Below are 20846 nucleotides of genomic sequence, written 5' to 3'. Positions count from 1 at the left end.
TCCAGGTTCAGATACTTCTCAACACTCTTCATTTGCACGTGTGGTTGAGATGGTGCTTGAGATGTTATTCTGAGCAGTTCTCTTCAATTTGGTAATGTTATGACCTGAATACCTAGCAGTGAGTGGATCTGGCAGGCAAACAGTTAAGGGTTTTAACTTCCTCTGTCTCTAGACCACCAGATGCTCTTCAATGTGCTAACAAGGATGGGTGGATTAGCAGGTGCCTCATGCAGAAAGGCTAATGAGGTTCATTGGCAACTGGGGATATGAAACAGCAGGGGAGGAGTAGGAGAGATTGGGATCTGGAAGAGTGGTGGTGGGATTTCTGGCTGAATAAGACTGTTCAATCTATACTACAGCTGTCTGTTTTAGTTATCTAATGGAAACCTTTGTTTTTAATATGTATTTTGTGTGCTATCTGTGACAAATATTGTGGAATTTTCTCTTGCTTGTAACTGCTAGTGTTTGCACTAATGGCTTTGTCATCCCTTCACTGCAATTCTTACTGTTTGATTGCAGCTGCTTGTAATTGTATTGCCCTTGCTTATTCTGTGCACACTTATTTAGTAGCTTTGTCCTGAGAGATTGTGCCTTAGACTGCAAATGCCTCACCTTAATGAAGTGGACCGCAGATGGTGGAAGTTTCCCTACCAAAGTTTCTCTGCTTCAGCTGGAGTGTCAGTGTGTATTAACAAGATGAATTTGGTCAATGCAGCTGAACTGATTATGACGGTACAAACACTGGTGGAAGGCACCACACAGGTGCCAAACCCCAGACTGTTTAGAATCTATATCTCCTCTGACCCAAGAATTAAAAGCTTTAAAACTTTTTATTTTCCAAAGTTGTTTTATTTATCTGGAGTCAAATGCATTTTTTTCACTTTATTCCTCATGTGTTAAACCAGTACTTGCAAAACCCCACGTAGATGCAGTAGATTTACTTACAGGAAAGTAGAAAAATTAAGTAATGATAAGTTGTGCGAAAGGCGTGCAACTGAGTAGTGGGCCAACTAACTTTTCAGTAGTACTCATGACTTTCTTTCCAGTTTGCAATACATGAAATAACTTATTTAAGATTCTGTACACAGTTAAAACTGGGTTGGGGGGTGGAGAAAATGGTATAGATTGATTTTATGTTTTACTTCAAGTAGTTCCTTAGGTCTAGGGATGAAAAGGCTTATAGGGCTTCCTTGTTACTCCGAGTAAACTAGTTTGTTTTTTAGGTTATTCTTTTCCACCTGCAGAGTTGAGGCAGACAGGTTTATGTAAGCTAGGACTTTTGTGTAGGTAGTTTCTTCTGGACTAGATGTTCTGTATATATGCTTACTTGTTGGTGTATCTCAACAAAACATAGTACCCTCTTTCCTTGCAGCTTTTTTTTTTTTTTGTGTGGAATACCTATGTTTTCCACTGAAGAAAATAAAAACATTCTTAGGATAAGGAAGTTAAGCCTGGGTTGTATGTAGCTGCTGTTCCCTTAGAAAGGAGAATGTGGATAGGAATGAACCTACCTCTACAGTAATGGTACCCTTGATCTTGAGGAATTGAATAATAGACTTGAAAAGGTAAAAGGCAGCATTTAAAAACCTATCTATACTACTTACAACACTGAAGCCTTGCAGATCACTTGTAGAACAAAGAAGTGGGTGGATTTGCACCCCAGACAACAACATCCTCTAGTCTTGCGCAGCCTGATGGGTAACTCAACAGGAGCTCATGCTGCAGTGCTGAGTTAACTGGTTTGGTAGGGCTTCAGTGATGCTTGTCAATAGAGACTGGCTTTTACATGTGTGCTATAGTGTTATGTTCTGCCAATTGCAGCATTTTATGTAAAGTATATACATTTTTTTAATTACTTTGTTTAACATCAGTGCCCATACATCCTCCAGTAGTTTTTTTCTTATTCCTGCCTTTTCAACTGGCTCCATCTGTCCCACTTAGTGTGTCCCTTTCTGACTTTGTTCGGTAAACAAGTGAGGAGATGAAATTGAGTTACCTAGAGGTTACATTCAGCCATCTGTTCGAGAGGATCCCTGGCTCAGTGTTACTCTTCGTTTGTGTGTTTTCTCCCTTTAAAAAAATATTTATTTACATTGAATCCATGATTCTATGATTTCTTTACTTCTTTCCAATAAACTTTTTTTTCCCTGATAACAAATTTCTGGAAATACTTTCTCAAATCTTTCCATATTCTTATAGAACTCAGAGGGAGCTATATGGTAATAAATGAAAGGGAGTTGAGGCAGCACATGGAACAGCTGTAAGAGTCTAAGATACACAAAAGTGCGGGAGAAGCTGACAGGATTTCCCCACAGGCAGATGGAAAATGACTGGGGAAAGGGGAAGAGAGTTACATTCCTCAGCTGTAATCCTTAGCTGGACCCCTTAGTGCCAAGATCAGTGGTACTCCTTATGCAGGAAAGCACTTCAGTTTAAGCCTCATTATGTTCAATTGCTGCTGGCTGCAGAGAGCAGAGCCGAGGTAACCTGCCAGCTTTGAATGAAATAGCTCAGGTGTTAGAAGCAATTGAGGTATAGAAGTACAGAGCATCTTCTGACCTGCTGAGACCGACCTTGTTTCTGGAAATAAACTGGTGTGTAGCATTTTAAGTACAAGGTCAGGTATTTCCACACTCGAGGCAGTCAGTAGTTTAGACTAATCCTCAAATACATGTTTAAGTGCATGAGGTGCAGGCACCGTTATAAGCAGTGCAGAATACAAGACAGGACTTTACAGCAATTTACATCATTTGGTGACCTGTGTCTATTCAAATAAATACTTTTTACATTGCCCAAGGCAGGGTTAGATGTCTGGGGCAAATAAACCTGTGGTTTTATAATTAGCAACTCTATCTTAGACATCAGTGGCTCCCCGTCACTGTAGCAGATTAGTGACTTGGTGTGGACTCCAAGTGCACTGCAATGGAAAAAGGCAGAATTGAATGGCAGAGCTGAACAAAGGAATAGCAGTTAGGGATGACATTATGCCTTTGTGCACAACTTGGTGCAGAATTCCAGGCCAGTTTTAGGCTACTCTGTGCTTGTTCTACACTTCCAGCAAGACACTGGAATAAAAGAGGAATGTAGAAAAGAACCACAACTCGCTTGAGGTCTGTTATTCAATCATAGGTTTAAGAATAGCATGTTTAGCTTGTCAGCAGGATTAACTAGCATCTTGGTGGTTATGTTGGTACCTTTACTTGGAGTACATTCTAGAATTCTAAGTATTTGTTTTTTCTGATGGGGAAAACATAATAAACACAACTGTCTACAAGCTGAAGCTTGTAAATTGAAGTTAAATATGAAACAAAGTTTAACTAGGTGAAGTTGATTAGCTGTTGGACCAGAGTGTCAAGAGAACTGTGAAATATGTTTCAGTTAATTCCCTCAGATAATGACTACAAAGTAGAATTTGATCACAAGAAATTTTGGCCTTAAACGTGTAGGTAATTAGTTAAGATTTTAAGTGTTACCTTGAGTAGGAAATTATATTACCACGTATTGCGTTCTTCAGTTATAATTTTGTGTGGGAGGGGGGGAGGGGGACAGAACAATTTCCTATGTTACTGAAAAATTATGTTGCATTATTAAATTATATTAGAGATTAGCATAGAGTTAAAAAAAAAAAACATGCTGTCAATTTTTCTTAAAGAAAACTGAATTTGTTTATACAAAGACATTCCCATTAATTAAAAACTAATGTCAATAGAAAGCATCTTCTGTGTGAATGTAATGTTTATTTTGAAAATACATTTCAAAAAGCTGTGGTGGTGAATTGCTGCATATTTGATAGCTCAAGATCAGGAAGAGAGGACTGGAGATCCTTAGAGAAAGGTGTATGGTGTTTGTTTACCATCTACCGCTGTTCTTTTGAAACACATCTGTGAACAGAATATTCTCAAGGGATGCTTATAAAATAAGCCAGAAGCCTGTCAGCCACTCAGCGTTTTCACTGCACTCTGGTAAGTTATATTTCCTCTGTGTCTTCCTATCCCTCTTGTAAGACAAAAATAATCTGAAATCCACAGCAATGCAGACAATTATCTGGCAGCAGGGGGCCTGGCAACTCAAGTATCCTTTTATGAAGCGAATTAGTCCTGGCAGTATCTTCACAGACTGGGGAGCTCTGTTCGTGCTGTCTGGCTGGAATACTAGGAGCCTCTTTCATGCTTTCATCATGCAACTCCTAGATAACGTTTGCTCGTTGTTAGAACCTGCTTCCTTAAGCCTTCACTTTAGTGCAGAGTTTTGTAAACGTTTACCATGTTGGCTATAGAGGCGTTTTTTTGACTCTGACTTTGTGAAGCCATGCAATTAGTTAAGTACTTGTACTTGCGTGTGGTATGTTCTGAGCCAGTGCTTCTTTCAGGAACTTTTTTGCTGGGTTTGCAACTAGAGTCCCTATTCTAATAATTAACAGTGGCTTTTTTTCAGCAGAAGTTGAAAAAGAATCACCTTCCAATAAATAAATAAATAAAGCCAACAACCCAAAACAGGCCAAAACAAACAACAACAGAAAAACAACAAAAACTCCCGAACAATCCTATAGCCATAGACAACCTTCATGGCATTATATGCCTGAAAAAACTATGCCATTAACATCTGGAATTTTACTAGAACTGCAGCATGAGACTTTGGACATCTCCTTTCAACTCTGTGCTTAGCTAGAAATAGGCTACATTCCAGATTTAAGTTGAATTTCATTCTGTTACTCAATTTCTACTTGAAAATTTTACCACTAAAAAGATTCTCATGTAAAATGTATGTTATGCTTAAAGAAAAACAAAAGCAAAACTTACTTTACTATGTTTTCCTGCACTGCTCTGGCAGTGGTTAGTTTTGATTAACTAAATTGGAAACTACATATGGATGTAATATTTTCAATGAATAGTTCATTCAAGTTTCCTGACCTTTCTTTCAAAATACTTTTTTGAAAATTTTCAGCGAATTATATCGAACTGATAATTTTGAGATCCTAGTGTCTCTTTCAGAGGGCACTAGGAAATACCAGATCACTGGATATTTTTGCATGTTGCCCTAGGCTTCAAGGTTGTTAAAACTTGATCTAAATATGTAGAATAGCTGAAACAGGGGTGGTGGGGGCTTGGGCATGAGTGAGACAAGATCCAAAATAAGAGTGAAATTTCAGCTGCTCCAAGTCTCACTAAACCAGATCTAAAGTCATTTGAAAGACTCATGGAAACTGCTGAGTCATGGCCTGAAGCATTGATTGAGCACCTGGGGAAAATAACCAGTCAGCCCTGGGAAGGTGAAGGCAATTAATGCACCTGTGTGACTTGAAGTGGTGGAGCCTGGCTGTACCTCTCTTAGACCACGTCTAAGGGCTGACTACCACTGGGGAAGGATCTCTTTCTGGAGATCCCTCTTTAATGAAGCTTTCCCCTGTGAACCTGGAATCTTCTGCTATGGGTGAGCAATCTTCTTCCCTTCCTTTATAGCACATTTCTATTGTGCCAGTCTTTCCATCATCACATCTCTGTTGTAATGCCTTTCCTATTGTATTGATCTGTCTAATTGCTACAGGCTATTTCTGGAAATTTTGTGTGCTCTGTAAAATCCTGGAAGTTGTTAATGGCTGATATTTAAAAATGAAGACAACAAATGAAAAGCAACAACAAAACCACCCCTCAAAAACCTAAAAGAAACTCCTCAAACTCACTGAATTTTGTAGAAGTGTTGACTCAGTAGTGTATTGGTTTATGTAAAATAAAGCATAAGTGTGCATGTTGCTTAAGCCTTTGGGGCATTTGTTGGCAAATTCCTGGGCTGTGCTATGCTATGGTCATGGTAAAGGGTGTAACCATGGCCATGTTTTTGGGGTACAGAAAGGCAGCTTATCCCTATAATGAGGAGTTAGGTGCCCTCCCCCAGTGGCCTAGACCCCTAGGCCCTGAGTGCAGCAGGCAGATCTGGGTACTGGTAATGGTGTTCACTGAGATACTCAGAGCAGTTGAGCCAGCTACAGGGTTCTCCAGGGAGTAGGGAGGCCCGTATGCCAGGGCTGAATTTGAAATGAGCTGCAGAGGATGGATGAAGAGCCATCCAGTGAACTCCCATCTGGAGGATGCTGCCCTGCAGGGTAACTTGGGCAGGGTGGGAGAGTTTGGACATGGCCTGAAATGGCCCCTGGGGTTATAATGACCCCTGGCTGAGATGGATCAGATCAGTTAAAGGCTGTTGGTGCCCTGGGAGCCTGGCAGATGATATTTTCCTGAGTAGAACAAGCTTTTCCAAAGGATTTTCTATCTAAATGGAAATTTGATAATGATTATCTGTACTGCCTGAAGGGAAGAAATTGATGCATCTCCCTACTTCTCCCCTCAGGGCAGGATGGTGCCTGTCCCAGAGGGATGCAGTAGGGAGTCTGTTGCCCGACTAGGACTGTGGTGGGGCTGTTATATTTTCCACTGTGAGATCTGTACCTAGCCTCATCTTCTTCCTTCTGAAGCTGTCTACACTGGTCCCCAGGTGTCCGTTGTTCTCACAGTGAGTTGAAGTGCAGGCTCTCTAAGGGCTAGTAACACTTACTGGGTGTGGTGGTTTACAGCAGATGGCTTGTGGCTTCACTGTGTCTCTTCTCTCTCACTTGGTCACCTGGGATCTTGACTTGTGTATCTAAGAGACACTTTGATCATCACTGAGTGGATAACGTATAATTTTACTAAGACTTGCTCAAGAGGGAGGAATGCATTAGCCTCAGGTTAGCCAGGCTCTGGTGTTACTTGACATAAATGTGCTGTAGTAATACCCTGTAGTGAGTCCTCAGTGGAGTGGGTAACCCCACAGCACAGCTTCTCCCATTGCAGTATGAGAAACACAGTTTCTGGGACCTGGAAAAGGCTTGACCCAAATAAACTTGGTATTCCAGGTGTGTAGAAGTGAGCCTCACTGATTTGTGGCCTTTGTATGTACCTGCTTTGAAGCCCTGCTTGTAGACAAAGAAGCTCCAAACAGAGTAATTGCATAAGTTTGTATAGACAGTGACTCATGAGAAGACTAATGATCATAGACTTCTTCCAGGAGAAAATTTGGTACTCAGGTTGCTAGATAAACATAGCTACAGGAGCTTTCTCATGTGTACGACTGAAAGAAAGATTTTGCATTCCATAAGCAAAAGAGCATATATTGTTCTTAGCTAAAAGTGCTACCTGAACTGATGAATCAAATCTGAGTTGCAGTGTCTGTTTATCATGCTTTGAACTGAAAAGGTACTAAAGATATTACACAGACTCATTTCCTGGGTAACAATCAGTTTTAATACGTAGCTGTAGCCTATTGAGTTGCTTCAGTTGAAGAAAGTGCATTACATGACACTTAAAGTTGCATCTGGTTGTCAGCAAGTTGTTTCCTGTAGTTGGAAATCTTTGTAAAAAAAAAAAAAAAAAAAAACTTCCAAGTTTGCCCAGTTGTATTTGACACATGTTATAGAGATTTCTGTTGTTTTTACTGAACAGGGGAAATTGTATCAAAATAGCAAAAAATTACAAGCTCTTCCAGGATTGAATTTTGATGAAGACTTTGAACAAGACTTTTTCCTGTACTTTGGCTATAGCATATTGATGCTCATGATTGAAAATAATCTTTGTGAAGTGTAAGACCATGATCTTTCTTGTTTTAATATCTACCTAAAAGTGGTGGCACTAGAAAAGGTGGTTACTCCTGAGCTTCAGTCCTTACCAAACAAACACACCTACTTGGTAAATCAGGTGCATCTACTACTACCATTTCTGCGGCAATATTTGTATATAAATATAATGATGGAATTAGCTTGACATACCTAAGAAACTGTGGTGAGAGTACCCACAGCAGATAATAATTCCCTGCATTTGGGAAAGGAGCTGAAGGTATTAAAACATCTGGTTACCTTCAGTTTGTGTCTGCCTTCCTCGCTGTGCTTGCTACTGTCAAGAGCACCAAACATCCACTTTATTATTGCCTCTTGACATACATTACTATACAAGATGGGTATGAAAACTTAGTTTTTGTTCCCAAAGAAATAAATAAACCCAAGCACCTGATAATACACGTTAACTTTTGGCTGCTGTGTGAGACATGGAAGGGGTTAAATCTCTCTGCAGGACAAAATGCTCTGTGGTAACCAGCAACTGTTCCGAGGTTACTGTTGGTCAAAGAGAAATGCCTTGTGCATACAAATAAGCAGAATTCCATTTTTGCCTTCAGGCCCTGTATGTTTAACACTGTTACTGGCTACAGCACAGTCAGGCCACCAACTCTGAGGTTATCTGATTGTCCTGTTGGCTGTCAAAGAAATGTGTTTCAGCCCAGCGTATGAGATGCCTTTGCAAATCAGGGAGCAGTCTGACTGGCTCAGAATTGCTTCTCATGCACACAGTGGAGGTCTTTGGCTCCTTGGAGCAGGACCACCTCCATGGGGTGAATTTAGGTTTTCCTGGTTTAAGACAATTCCAGCTGGACACTTGTAAATGCAAGCTGTAGGAATCCTGGGAGTACAAAAATTGAGTATTTTGGCATGGCAGTGAGGATGGTGTGGAACAAAGTGAGCAGTGCTAGTTCCAGAATATTCTTGACACAGAGGCTACAGTACTGCTGAGCTGTTTTGATAGAGGAGTACTTCTATTGAGTACAGCTAAGCTTGGAGAAGATTCCAGGAGGTGAAAGCAGAAGGGCAGGGTCATTCTCTGCACCAGAGGCTCTGATACAAAGTCATATTTATGCACTTGTGTATCACGGTGACTTCTGAGATACTTCACTTCATTTTTATTTTTTATTTGGCAGCATTCTTCAGTGGTTTGGATACAATACGCAGGTTAGTCTGTGTGTGGGAAGTAAAAAACCAAAAACTAGAAGAAAAGAAATTGAACTACTACCACCTGTTTTTCTGCCACATACTATGTGTGATTCTTGACTAAACCCCTTAAAAATTTTGAGGAATGTAAAATTGTGTTTACTTTACAGATGGACAAGTTGAACCAGAGAGTATATTAGTTTCAGAAATCTGCTATGATATAAAGCCTTAGCTCTCGATTTTAAACAATATTTTAGTAACTTCTGTTGTATTGAAATTGTAACAACTTCAGCTTGAAAGAAATTTGCATAAGTAATTTAATCCATTTATTGTTGTGTTTTTACACCTAGGTTAGTAGTAGTAGAACTAGTAGCTCCACACCTACTATCCAGAGTAATATGAAGATGATAATTCTTGCCTCGCTGAACTGTTTAGGAGGGGATCTCTGACTTCTGATTACTAATGCTGTTTTCCAGTGCCTTGTGGTAATATATTGAACTAAGTTTATTTGATATTATCAGAACATAGAAACTATTCTCATTAGCTGGTTTTGTCCGTCATCTGACTTGTTTCAGGTTTCACATAGCTAAGAACAGTGTTTTTATGTGCACCAGTGCTGTTGGATGAGAGATTTGTTACTATAACACTTAAATGCAGTTTTGCTGATATCTATTTTTCTTTTTGATGCAATTCTATCTCTGCTGCTTTTGTTCCCCTTTAATCCTCAAAAGCATCAAATAATACTTGTCTATGAATGTAGGTTATGAATTGTCTTCTAACAGCAGAGGTTTCATTACTGGCACCAGTTTACTTAATGTAATTGGGCAATGCAAACAGAAGGTTTTTAAGCAATTTAATCCCTATTGTATTTGAAAAACAGGAATACAACTCATTTTGGGTCTGTTTCATCTGTTACCACTATATATACTTCATGTCAAATTGTCCAAGAGAGAAAGCTGAGCAAAAATTAAGTGAGATAAGGAAATTAATTACTTTCTCCTACTTAGTATCTGTAGCTAAGTGCAGCTTAACAATACCTTAGGTTGTTGCTACTTCAATTTATCATTTGTTCTGCAGGCTGTAATGAAGGTGCACATCACTTGAGGGTTGTTCTGTTAGATGGTTTGACACTAAAACTGTAGTAGTAGTAACAGGAAAATAACTGGAAAGGAAAAAAATCATACATAAACTTAGTAACTTTATTGTATTTGCAAGTTGCAGATATTTATACATCTCCATGAAATCACGTGGTAAGAATGAGATGAAGAGGAGAAAATGTTTCTGCTCAACATAATAAAAAGCTACCTCTTTGATCAATAGTCACTTCAACAGGGTTTGACTAATCTTTTCTGTACATTCTATGCGTCAAAGATATTAGACAAGTTTTCACCCAGTGCCAAAGGTGATGGGAGAACATATCACTTGCAGTAAGAAATAGTGCCAGAGTGCTGAAAAGACAGTAGCTGTTTTCTGATTAAATTACATTTGTCTCCCCAACCTCCGCTACATGGCAGTTGATTTTTTTTATGTATTTCCCAATGCTGTTTTTCAGCCAAAGGCTAAGAGGGAATGTAGGTACACTGCATACCTGTAAGAGAGGCAAGAGACGAGAATGTTCCGTCTCAAAAATAGCATCTGTATTATAAAGACAAGACCCTACATCTTCTGGCCCTGGTGTCCTTGTTATTTGCATCAAGGCACCAGCATGAATCAGTTCACTGCGGCAGCAGTCCAGCTGCTGTGACTTGCATTATTATCAGGTACCTGATTGCAGTCTCTGGATGGATGGAGGGCTGGATGTGACTAGCATACCAATATGCACTGCTGCTGTCTGACAGTCATCTGTGATGAGAACAGAAGCCCACCCAGCCCTGCAGAAAAGTTCTTCAAGGATACAAAGAAACCATTTAGTGAAATTTGATTAGTCATTATGATTTTGTGCTGTTTTTGATATATTTCCCACTTGTCCAGAAGATGCTTTGGCAAATGTGTTTGGGCCATGTAGAACAAAGATGATACAAAGCTTCAGTTCTGAAACTGCAGTTGTTTTCTTTTGACAAAATTAGTTTGGAAGCTGAGATGCATTTGTGTGGTTCCAAGGCTACAGTGGTCCAAGTGATGGATTCCAGCATGATGCATCATGATTTGCTTTTCTGTTTTGGTTTGGTTTTTCTGTTTCCTGACAATGTAGCTATCTGACTTCATAAAATTCTGGGATCATGCTTATGACTTTTTAGATGCTCTGCTAAGAGGTTCAGAAACTGTGTCTTGACTTGTCTATTGATAACAAATCTATGTAATCTTACTAATTCTGGTTGCCTTCAACAGAGCAGTTCTTGTCCTGTACTACTTGCAGGTTGTTTAAATAGCACATTATACAATACCATTCTAATCTAAATCTGATTATTAAAGCAAATATACACACACACACACATATGTATTTGAGGAGTTAGCAGAAGAAAAAGCCCAACAAATTCTTTTCCTTGATATTTTTTTCTGGAAATGAAGACAACTTGATACCAAAAAGAAACTAACATGCAAAAGTGATGGGGAAAAAAAACCAAAAACCTGTGCTGTGAATATTAAGACAAGTGGGACATAAATAGGATCTCTGTTGCTTAGCGGCTACCACACCTGGAATTTAAAGGTCATAAACTGCTTCTGCCTCTGGTTTCCACAGATATTTCCGTGATACTCACTTGCGTTCTTTGCCCTGGCTTTCTTGGCTACATGCACTCAACAAAACATCTGAATGTTGTGTTTAGAGTTGAGCAGTGTGTGTCATCCAATGTAAGCAGTTAGCAGTAGCCAACATGATGCCAAACAGACCTCTGGGTTCTGAACTCAGTGTTTTCTATTTGATACTACTGCATTTTATTTTGCTTGAGAGCTTGAGCAGAAGTGAGCACGTTAAAAGGCTTTTGGGAAGAGTCCTTGTTGTTAAGACTCTTGTAAGACTGCATGTTTTGTAGAACTGCATAGTTCATGGATTTCCACACGAACAAACAATGTACATTCCAAATTCCACATAAGACTGGAAACATTCAGCTGCAGGTTGAGCTTTGAGTACGGGTTCTGTAGGACCATGCTGGTTATATTTTTGAACTTTTCTAATTATTATTCAGGATGTATTTTGAATAGTTTGGAGAAAAACTAAACTTTTTAATGCTCTTTTGAACAGAAATAAAAACTATTCCTGTACCTTTTGCACTAATGAAAGTGCACTGCATTGCAGTGAGCTCTCTGTTTTGTCCATTCTGTGAACTATCCTTTGTTAACTACCTTCAGATTCTGTGCTGAATTATACCTTTCTTTCAGCAGCTCCCTTAGATGAGGTACTGGGAACTCTGGGGCTTCTTCTATCCCATCCTCAGTAAGAAAGTGCAGGATAAAATGAAGTGAAGCTTTTGGAGCAAAATGCTAATTTACAGTGCAGCAGGAAAAAGAGAAATTAATAACCATTGGAGTTATGAAAGGGAAAAATCACATTCAGGTGGAAGGAGATGCTTTTAATTTCTGTGTGTTAAACAGGATCGTACTGCATCTTTGAAACTATCTTATGAGGGATGTGTTTCAGTAGAGAATGTTCTACTCAAAAACGGACCTAGGCAGCTTGCACAGAAGTTATTAATGCTTGCTCTTTCCCTTATTAATTTTTATTTGGTATGCTATTCATGATGAATATTAATGTCTTATTTTAGTCTCATAAGGCAGTGTTTTTTTATACTCGATAAGTTATTAAGTTGCACGAAAATATGACCAAGCCAAGAGAAATTTTTGGAGTGCCTTGTCCAAAGACTTCACGCTGAACCTATGTCGAACTGGTAATCAGGGACTAAGGACAAAAGTAGATCACTCTAATTCAATACTAAAAGTACTAAATTACATTAATGCATCTGAGTACCTATACTTCTATCCACATATAGTAGTAACAAACTGATCTTGAAATATTGGGAATTAATAGCTTAGTTTAATGTCAAAACAAATATAATAATGCTTGTTGATCCAGAAAGAGAATGCTGAGAAATCTGAGGTGTACCGAGGAAGTAGCAGAAATAACTTGAGGTATGGAGACATTTCCTAACAATGAGAAATGACAGAGCTTCTGAGGAGCGTAGCAATAGGAAGGTTTAGCAACAAATAACTCTGTGACTGTCTGCACTGCAAGAAAAGATGGGATGCTGAACTTGCAGAAAGACTTAAATTGTTTGTAGCGAGGTATTAGAAGTCCAGGAAGTTCAAACCATGGATTAGACATAAATTTTTAACCATGGGGTATAAATAATTGGAGAAGACTTTCATGAGCAATGTAAATTGTATATTACTTGGATTAAGTATATAAATCAAAACAATGTACCTCAGTAAGAGAGAGAGCCCCATTTAACATATTAGATAGGAATGACTTCTTGAAGCCGTAGGAAGTGGTATTTGGTTCAAGAGGCTACGATTGTCTCGTTGCCTTTATTTCAGCCATTTATAAATAAACTTTTTTGCATTCATTAATTTAATGCATGTGAAATATTAGCCATGTGGAATAATACAGCCAAAAAGGGCCATCAGATGTTGAAGTCCAGCTGCCTGACCATACTGGAACTAACAAAAACACACTAGTAAGGGTAAATGCCACTTGTATACTTATAATTACGTGGCATTAGCCACCCCTCTAGAAAATCTGTTCCAAGTGTTTGACCACCATCATGGGAAATAAATCCTTCCTAATATCCAGTCTGAAACTCCTTGGGTGCAACTTCATATTCAATATTAATGATATTCCCTTGTCAGGTCTCATAAGATGGGCCTAAATACATATTGACTGGAAAGTGCAAGTCCATGTTAGTATTTTCTGACTTCAGGAAGAAGGTAAGTATGTTGCTGAAGTACCTTGGCATCACGTTAGGTGATACTGGTAGAGTTGTTATCAGTAGACTTAATGTGCAGACAACTGATGAGAAATCAGGAGTAATTGTTGGCTTTGACCTGCCAGCATATGTACGCTCGTAACACCATTCATGTAATTAAGAATATTGCATATAAAGTAAATTCCTATCTATAGTAAGAAAAATCCTTTATGTTCTGACTACTCAGATATCCAAGTAAAAATAAAACACTGCTCTTTCAGGAATCTGTAGTGTACGCAGCTAGTGCTGGAGACAGATTTTTGAGCATAGTATTTCTCATATTACAATGTGGCACTGTTATTTGCAAAATTTAAGCGTGTATATTAGTGCATTACAGAAACACAGAATTGTAGGGGTTAGAAGGGACCACTAGAGATCATCTAGTCCAACCCCCCTGCCAAATCAGGCTCCCTAGACCAGGCTGCGCAGGTAGGCATCCAGATGGGTCTTGAACATCTCTAGAGAAGGAGTCTCCACAAACTCTCTACATCACTCTCTGTGATGCAGCCTGTTTTAGTGCTTCATTACCCTTACCATGAGGAAGTTTCTACGCACACTTGTGTGGAACTTCCTATCCTTCAGTTTGTGGCCATTTCCCCTTGTCCTATTGCCTTGTACCCACTGAAAAGAGTCTGGCCTTGTCCCTTTGCCTCCCACACCTTAGATATTTATAGATATTGATCATATCCTCTCTGAGTCATCTTTTCTCAAGGCTTAACATACCCAGGTTGCTCAGCCTTTCCTCGTAAGAGAGGTGCTCCAGGCCCTTTATCATCTTTGAGGCCCTGCTCTGGTCTCTTTCCAGGAGAAGTGTTTGTTTTATTAAAAATTATTAAAAATTGCAGTTACTGGAAGTCATATAACTAGACATTTCATGCACTGTCTAGTTATATAAATTAGATAGCAAAAATACCTTTAATCCTCACTTTTTGGTTGACAGGCAGATAGTGAGAGTTCAAAAATTAACTATGTATGTTTCCAGTTTGAAAATCATTTTCAATGATGTACAACTTGTCTGCTTGGAAGAGGAGGAAGGAGAAGTGAGAGGCTCAATACACAAAACTGTCTTAGTTCCCAGTGTTTGTTAACATGAAATGTCTGCAAAACAAATTTTGTTCAAGGGAAATGAATTGCATATACAAAGAATGCACATGAATGAAATGCAAGGCAAATCATAGAATGGCTTGGGTTGGAAAGGACCTCAAGGAACATCAAGTTCCAAACCCCCTGCTGCACGCAGGGCCAAATGAAGTCAGTTGAGTAGTTTTGTTCAGTTTGCTATAAGATTCTGTACTTCAGAATTAGAAATAAGAATAAACTTCTTGTGTGCTTAAAGAAGACACCGTATTCCCTTTGGGAAATCAAAAGAACAGCTTCTCCTCAGTTTTTTTTTATGGGAAATCAGTGTGCTAATCAGTTGTCTCTTCTATGTTCAACAAGAAGGAATCAAAAATCATTCCAATTGGCTCCTTGCAGGTGTTCTGATAGATTTGTCTGCCATCATGTGGCAAATATTCCTTAAAAAGCTGCAGCACTGCAAAGCTTTAGACATTGATCCAGTACCTTCACTGTGTACCTAACATAGCATTGTGAAGGACTGCTCAGTTTCTTTGACTGATAGCTGGAGATAGGAATGTGTACGTCTTGTTTGGAAAAGATATTAAAAGTTCAGTTAAAAACAAACAACAACAACCTCACGAACAACAAAAATATAACAACAAAGAAAATCTCAACAAGCCCCCAGCCCAAGTTGTTGATGTCTTATGCTTCATATCACCTGCCCTGTGACAGTAGTTTCTATGAAGTGTGATCTTATGCTTTTCCTTGAATTGTGCAGGCTTTATTTCTGTAGTAGCCAGTTTTTTTGGGAGGGTGTTTGGTTTTTATATGTGCATATAGTCTTCGTGCTAGATTTGGGCTTTTAGATATTATTGTTTCCATGGCAAATCTGTGACAGAATACACTTTGATTTATAATGACATAAGCCTGTTACATTTGGCTGTACCAAATCTGATTTGTTTGATTTTTTTTTTTTTAATATTTCTTATGGAGAGAAAACACATTACTGGATCAATGGAAATACTTGTGGTTCATTTTTTTTTTTCCAAGATGCTTGCTCATTAATAAAACAAGGTGAAATTTTTAAAACAATTGAAGTCATGCAGCCAAGTAATATCTATGAAAACTCTTGGTTTACTTCTGTAACAGAAGTGATAAATAATGATCTTTTAGTGTAATTCTTTCCTTCTGAAACTTTCTAAATGTAAACAACAAGCCTATTTGTGTAGCATAACTAGACAGCACAGAGCAATCTCTTCCAAGTGCTATTTACCATTTTTGTGTATCTTTGTTTTTGGGATCTTTGTTTGCAGCTGCTAGCTTTTCCTTGAATTGTTCATTTTCATTCCCTTTTGGTGTTGCACAATGAACTATACATAATGCAGCCAGCCTTGCATTAAGCATATTTCAGACACTCGCAAGAATGAGCAGGTTTTTGAACTGTTTTTCTCAAATACTTAAAGTTAATTTCCATCTTTTACCTCCCTTTCTCGGTATTCTGTTGGATTTCTCCACAATACTGTCCTCAACAAAACAGTATTGACACATGATTTGTGCTGAATGTATTGCTAGTTAACAGAAACTGCAGTTGATACTTACTGTAAGCTGCTCTGTTCCTTACTTCAATAATTTCCTCCAGAAGTTAGAGCAATTTCCATGCTGATCACAGAATGTGGAGAGCCTCTTCAAAACAGAAGCTGAATTAAGTTGTGGGATCTGTCTTGGAGAAAACTGCAAACAGAGATGAGAGAGGAATATATTTACACTGCCATTTCTGGTTCATTCAGATTGATCCCAATGGAGTCGAGTGCACACACAGTGTCAAGGCTGTCACAAACAGGTTATGGCCTTCTGAGCTGTGCACATATGCTGTCAGTGTGTGCCCAGGGTTTGCAGCACAATACCTTCCATGCTGTGGCCAACAGTTGCAGCTCTCCAGAGGCGTGTAGGGCACTCATCCCCGGGAGTGCAGTGACGTGAATTGGTTTCCTGCTGTCATATGCCTTCACAGGATGTGTTTTCAATCTTACACACAGGGTGGGAGCTGTGCCTGTGGCTCACCTCATACCTCCCAAGGCACCTTTCTTCCAACAGGAAGACTGCCGGGGCTCTCAAACACAGCTCTGGAGCTAAATAATAATAGTGTAGGCATTTCTCCTGGTGAGGATACTCTCTGGCTCGTTGGGGTAATGACTAGGTACTGGGCCAAAGCACCAACACATTGCTGGGAAATAGTGCAAGGTCCTGGTTGGAATAACTGAGGCTCTGTAGGAGTAGTCAGATCAAATAGAGCATAGTCATAACATTCAAATTAATACATGTGTGTTGTGTGTTCCTCATGCTTGTGAAGTATATGTATATATTTGTGTACATTTAAATATTTAAAAATACATTTAGATATATTATTTATGAGATTCTGAAGAATACATTTACAGTAATGGAAAAGGCTGGGAACAAAACTCATAACTTAAATCCAGCCAAAAAGACAATGTGTCTGATGCTTAATTTTTCGCTGTCTATTAAGGAAGAACACTTGTGTGTGTGTAGAGACAACAGAATAAGCCTACTGTATTGCAATTCCTTCTGAAAGTTGGAAAATAGTTTAAATGCCTTAATGTGTTCTAGTCCTTATTATCTGCTGTGTCTTTCCCTCCAGTTGATGCGTCTGACAGATATGCTACCAAAAACTGAAGAGGGTAGGGGGCGAAGGTCATGGAATACTGAGGAATTAAAGATAAAAGGATGTATAAATTTGGGATGTACTTTTACACTAGAAGGAGAAATGTCTCCCCGACTTGACTGTTCTCCTCTCTTTAATAGCTATTAATTCCTCTTGAAATCTAAGACAGAGGTTTTTTGTCTTTTGAATGGCTTCTTTCCAGTTCTCTTTGTTTACAGAAAAATATTATTCTTACCAAAATATCCTTTCCTTCAACTAAAGTATTTCAGGAGATTTTCAGCAGTGTGTAAGTTGCTTTCTTATAGATTTCCAGTGCACTGTGTAACTTCATATCTGTTTACGTTTGAATTATATTTGTTTTCATTGTTCACTTAGAGTACAACAACACCTTCTGCTGCTACCAGATGGAGAATCAGAGATACCTTATACATTCTCTTACATTTGAAAATAATTTTGGAAAAGATAAACCATGAAGGAATTAAAATATGCAGAGCATCTTGTTATGATGTTAAGGAAACTGTTTCTGTGGGTTTTATTAATGGTTCTGTTCAGTTATTCCCCTGTTTCTCTGCATAAGGAAGAGTGAATTTTCTAGCTTTGGTAACTAAGCTTTCAGCTTCAGGAGCTGATGTCATTAATCAGCTGTCCAAGTATGGCACAAACAAGTGGTTTTAAAAGCTATATTTGTGTTTTGGGCTGCTAGTACTAGCAGGTAAAGCTGAGTGTGTGATATGTAATGCATACAGCTTTAGTGTGGCTGTGAGAACGCCGCGATCTTAAGTGAGAATGAGTTAATTCTCAAAACAAATGTCCAAGATAATTTGCCAACAAAGCTAATTGTCCCATCTACAATTCAGTTGACTGAACTGACTTAAAAGTATGTCATAACCTAATAGGTTTGCCACAGCCTTATTTCAAGATTTCCATTTTGCATTTTGGTCATTTGCTAATATGTATAATGAAGAAACAGATAAGAACTGAAGGATTTGCTAGACAAGAGAGTAGCTTGGAGAAAGAAAACTTAGGAGGGAAAGTGAGTCTGCAGAAACTCCTCCAGTGCTCTCTGCTGTGGCCAGTGACTTACAAGTCTGACACAACACACTACTGGTTCCACAGCTTTGAGCAACACATCCCTTTACTTTGAACATGCTTTGATCTTTCTGCAAAACCATATGGGAGTCCCACCCAATTCTCAGGTGCACCCAGTCCCACTACTCAAAAAACGAAACAAAAAACAAACAAACAAAAAAAACCCACCACCAACAAAAAAACATACTGAAGTAGTGAGCAGACAGAACAATAAGGGATGGGGGGTATAAGATGTTTTCTAAGAGATTTTTTTTTTTCAGTTAACACAACAAGACTTTCGAATGGATGCTTAGCAGAGGCTCCTGCTCAGGAAAGCAAGTTTCCTACGTTCTAGTTAATGAGCTATATGTTTTTGCATCGCTGATAAATTTGTCTGTTTTCCTATATATCCTCAGTCCAACCGCTATAGAAAATTAATAACATTTAATGCCAAGGCTGCTAAGCTAGTATAATTTATTTAACCCACTTGTGTGCATTCTACTGTTGAAGTGAGGCAAAGACCCCATTCACTCAGATTCCAACAATATTACTGTTTCCACTTAAACTTTATTTCTGGAGCCTGAATGACCAGGGATGCCTAGGAGAGATGAAACCAGGTTGAAGCCTGGCTGACCCAACTGCACAGCAGTCGCTGACTGATCTCCTGTTACTGGTCCTCGGAGATACTGTGACAAGAGGATTGAGCGCAGCAGTTGTTTTCTGGGGATGTGAAAGTGAGTCTTCAATTATTAGTGGCAGAGAAATAGGCCCCTTTCTTTTTACCTCCTATGTGTTATTTTACAGTAAGGCTCCCTAGATTTGAAAAGAGTGCAGTGTAAAAATTAAATTATTATTCAAACGCTTTTGCTCTTGGAATTTATTTCCAAGAATAAAGGCTCCAGATAGAGGTGAGGATAATCTTTAATGACAAATGGATAGAAATGACATCAAGGTCTTCTCATCATTAAAAAATATCTATTCAGCATTTAACTATAAATCTTCAGTGCTCCTAGGCTCTTTTTAGGAATTCAGCTCTTAATGCTATCTAAGCATTAGTGTTTTGCTGTTCAGAAATGTAGAACTGTGATTTAGAAATAAAGGCGTCAAATGGTCAAATGATTCTCAGTGGGGGAAAAAAATGTACTTCATCACTGAGAAATAATTAATGAACCATAGCAATACCAGACTGATGGTTTATGTTATGGTGATTTTTTTTTTTTTTTTTTTTTTTGACTGGTGCAAGAAATGTAGACTTTAAGTGTTCCACGAAAACGAACGCGCAGTGGAAAGCTTATAACTCGCTGTCTGATAGAATATGATTCAAACAGGTGATTCCATTCTTTACTTGTGTGTATGTATCAGAAAGATTCATACCTTGAGGTCAAGATAATGTTGAAAATGTTAAGAATATCTGTTCCAATTGCACTAGCTCTGCTGGTGATTGAATCAGGATGACAACTTGAACAGAGCAGAAGCTGCTGATGTTTTGCTTTGGTTTCTTACACAGTCGTGTTTCAGAGGTTTATCTCCAAGTTTCAGTGTGGTACTGGAATTGTCTTTGCTAATGTGCATCGTCTAATTGCTAGAACTGGAGAGTTCATAAAGCTAGAACAGCCACAGGAAGTTTTTCTATTAAAAAAGACAGAGATTGAGCGTGTGTGGTTTTATATGGGTTATAGTGAGTGATGTTTTTTATAAGTTTTTCCTTCAGGTGAATTTGCTGTTGTTACTGAGATTAATACTAATCTAATTAATATAGAAGACACTTAGATACTCCTTGGAACAAACCACACAAAGAAAATTAGAACATCTTCCATGTGTTGTCTGTGCACAAGCAAAAGTTTGTATTAGAGGATTTCTGAAAGCCTGTAGAAACTGTAAAATTCTTCATTTTTATTTTCAGCATCCCTTTGCTCTAAATGCTTATATACAATACAGTTTCAAAAGAGGTAGTTTTTAGCTACTTACTTGTTACCAGTAGTGGAAATTTGCCTCAAATTCTTGAGATCTTCTATGCAGAATGTTAAACTAAGACAACCGTAGAACAGGTGTAACTATATGCTACTCTAAAAATTAATCATATCAATAAACCTCTGAAGTTGTCTGGAATAACTAACAACTTAAATCCAGCAACTGTCTGAGTTAAAGACATCTGTGCTCTGGAGAACCATCAAAATGAGTATATAGGTGATGTCCATATGCTGAAATAATCAATCTGTATTAAAAACAAAACAAAAAACCAACAAAATCCACCTCTCTTCTTGGTTGGTGTTGATTGCAACTTGATGGTAAATGACTTCAGGTGTCAGAGCAGGGTCAAGATCAGAAAGTAATTACTGAATTCTCATTCCAG

The 20846-nt window shown here is 38.5% G+C and overlaps 1 long non-coding RNA gene across 3 annotated transcripts in view; it reads left to right on the top strand.

The window, feature by feature from the left end:
* Nucleotides 1-8580: 8580 nt before the first annotated feature.
* LOC101750098 overlaps nucleotides 8581-20846 on the top strand; it is a 485027-nt gene continuing 472761 nt past the window's right edge. For all 3 annotated transcript variants that reach the window (XR_005860763.2, XR_006939549.1, XR_006939552.1), the window contains exon 1: nucleotides 8581-8809. This is a non-coding gene — a long non-coding RNA (uncharacterized LOC101750098). The remainder of the gene's footprint in view (nucleotides 8810-20846) is intronic.

Source organism: Gallus gallus, chromosome 6 (assembly GCF_016699485.2).
Source record: "Gallus gallus isolate bGalGal1 chromosome 6, bGalGal1.mat.broiler.GRCg7b, whole genome shotgun sequence".
NCBI classification, from domain to species: Eukaryota; Metazoa; Chordata; class Aves; order Galliformes; family Phasianidae; genus Gallus; species Gallus gallus.
The sequence above is the reverse complement of the archived record's forward strand: the minus strand, read 5'-3'. Positions and strand labels throughout refer to the sequence as shown.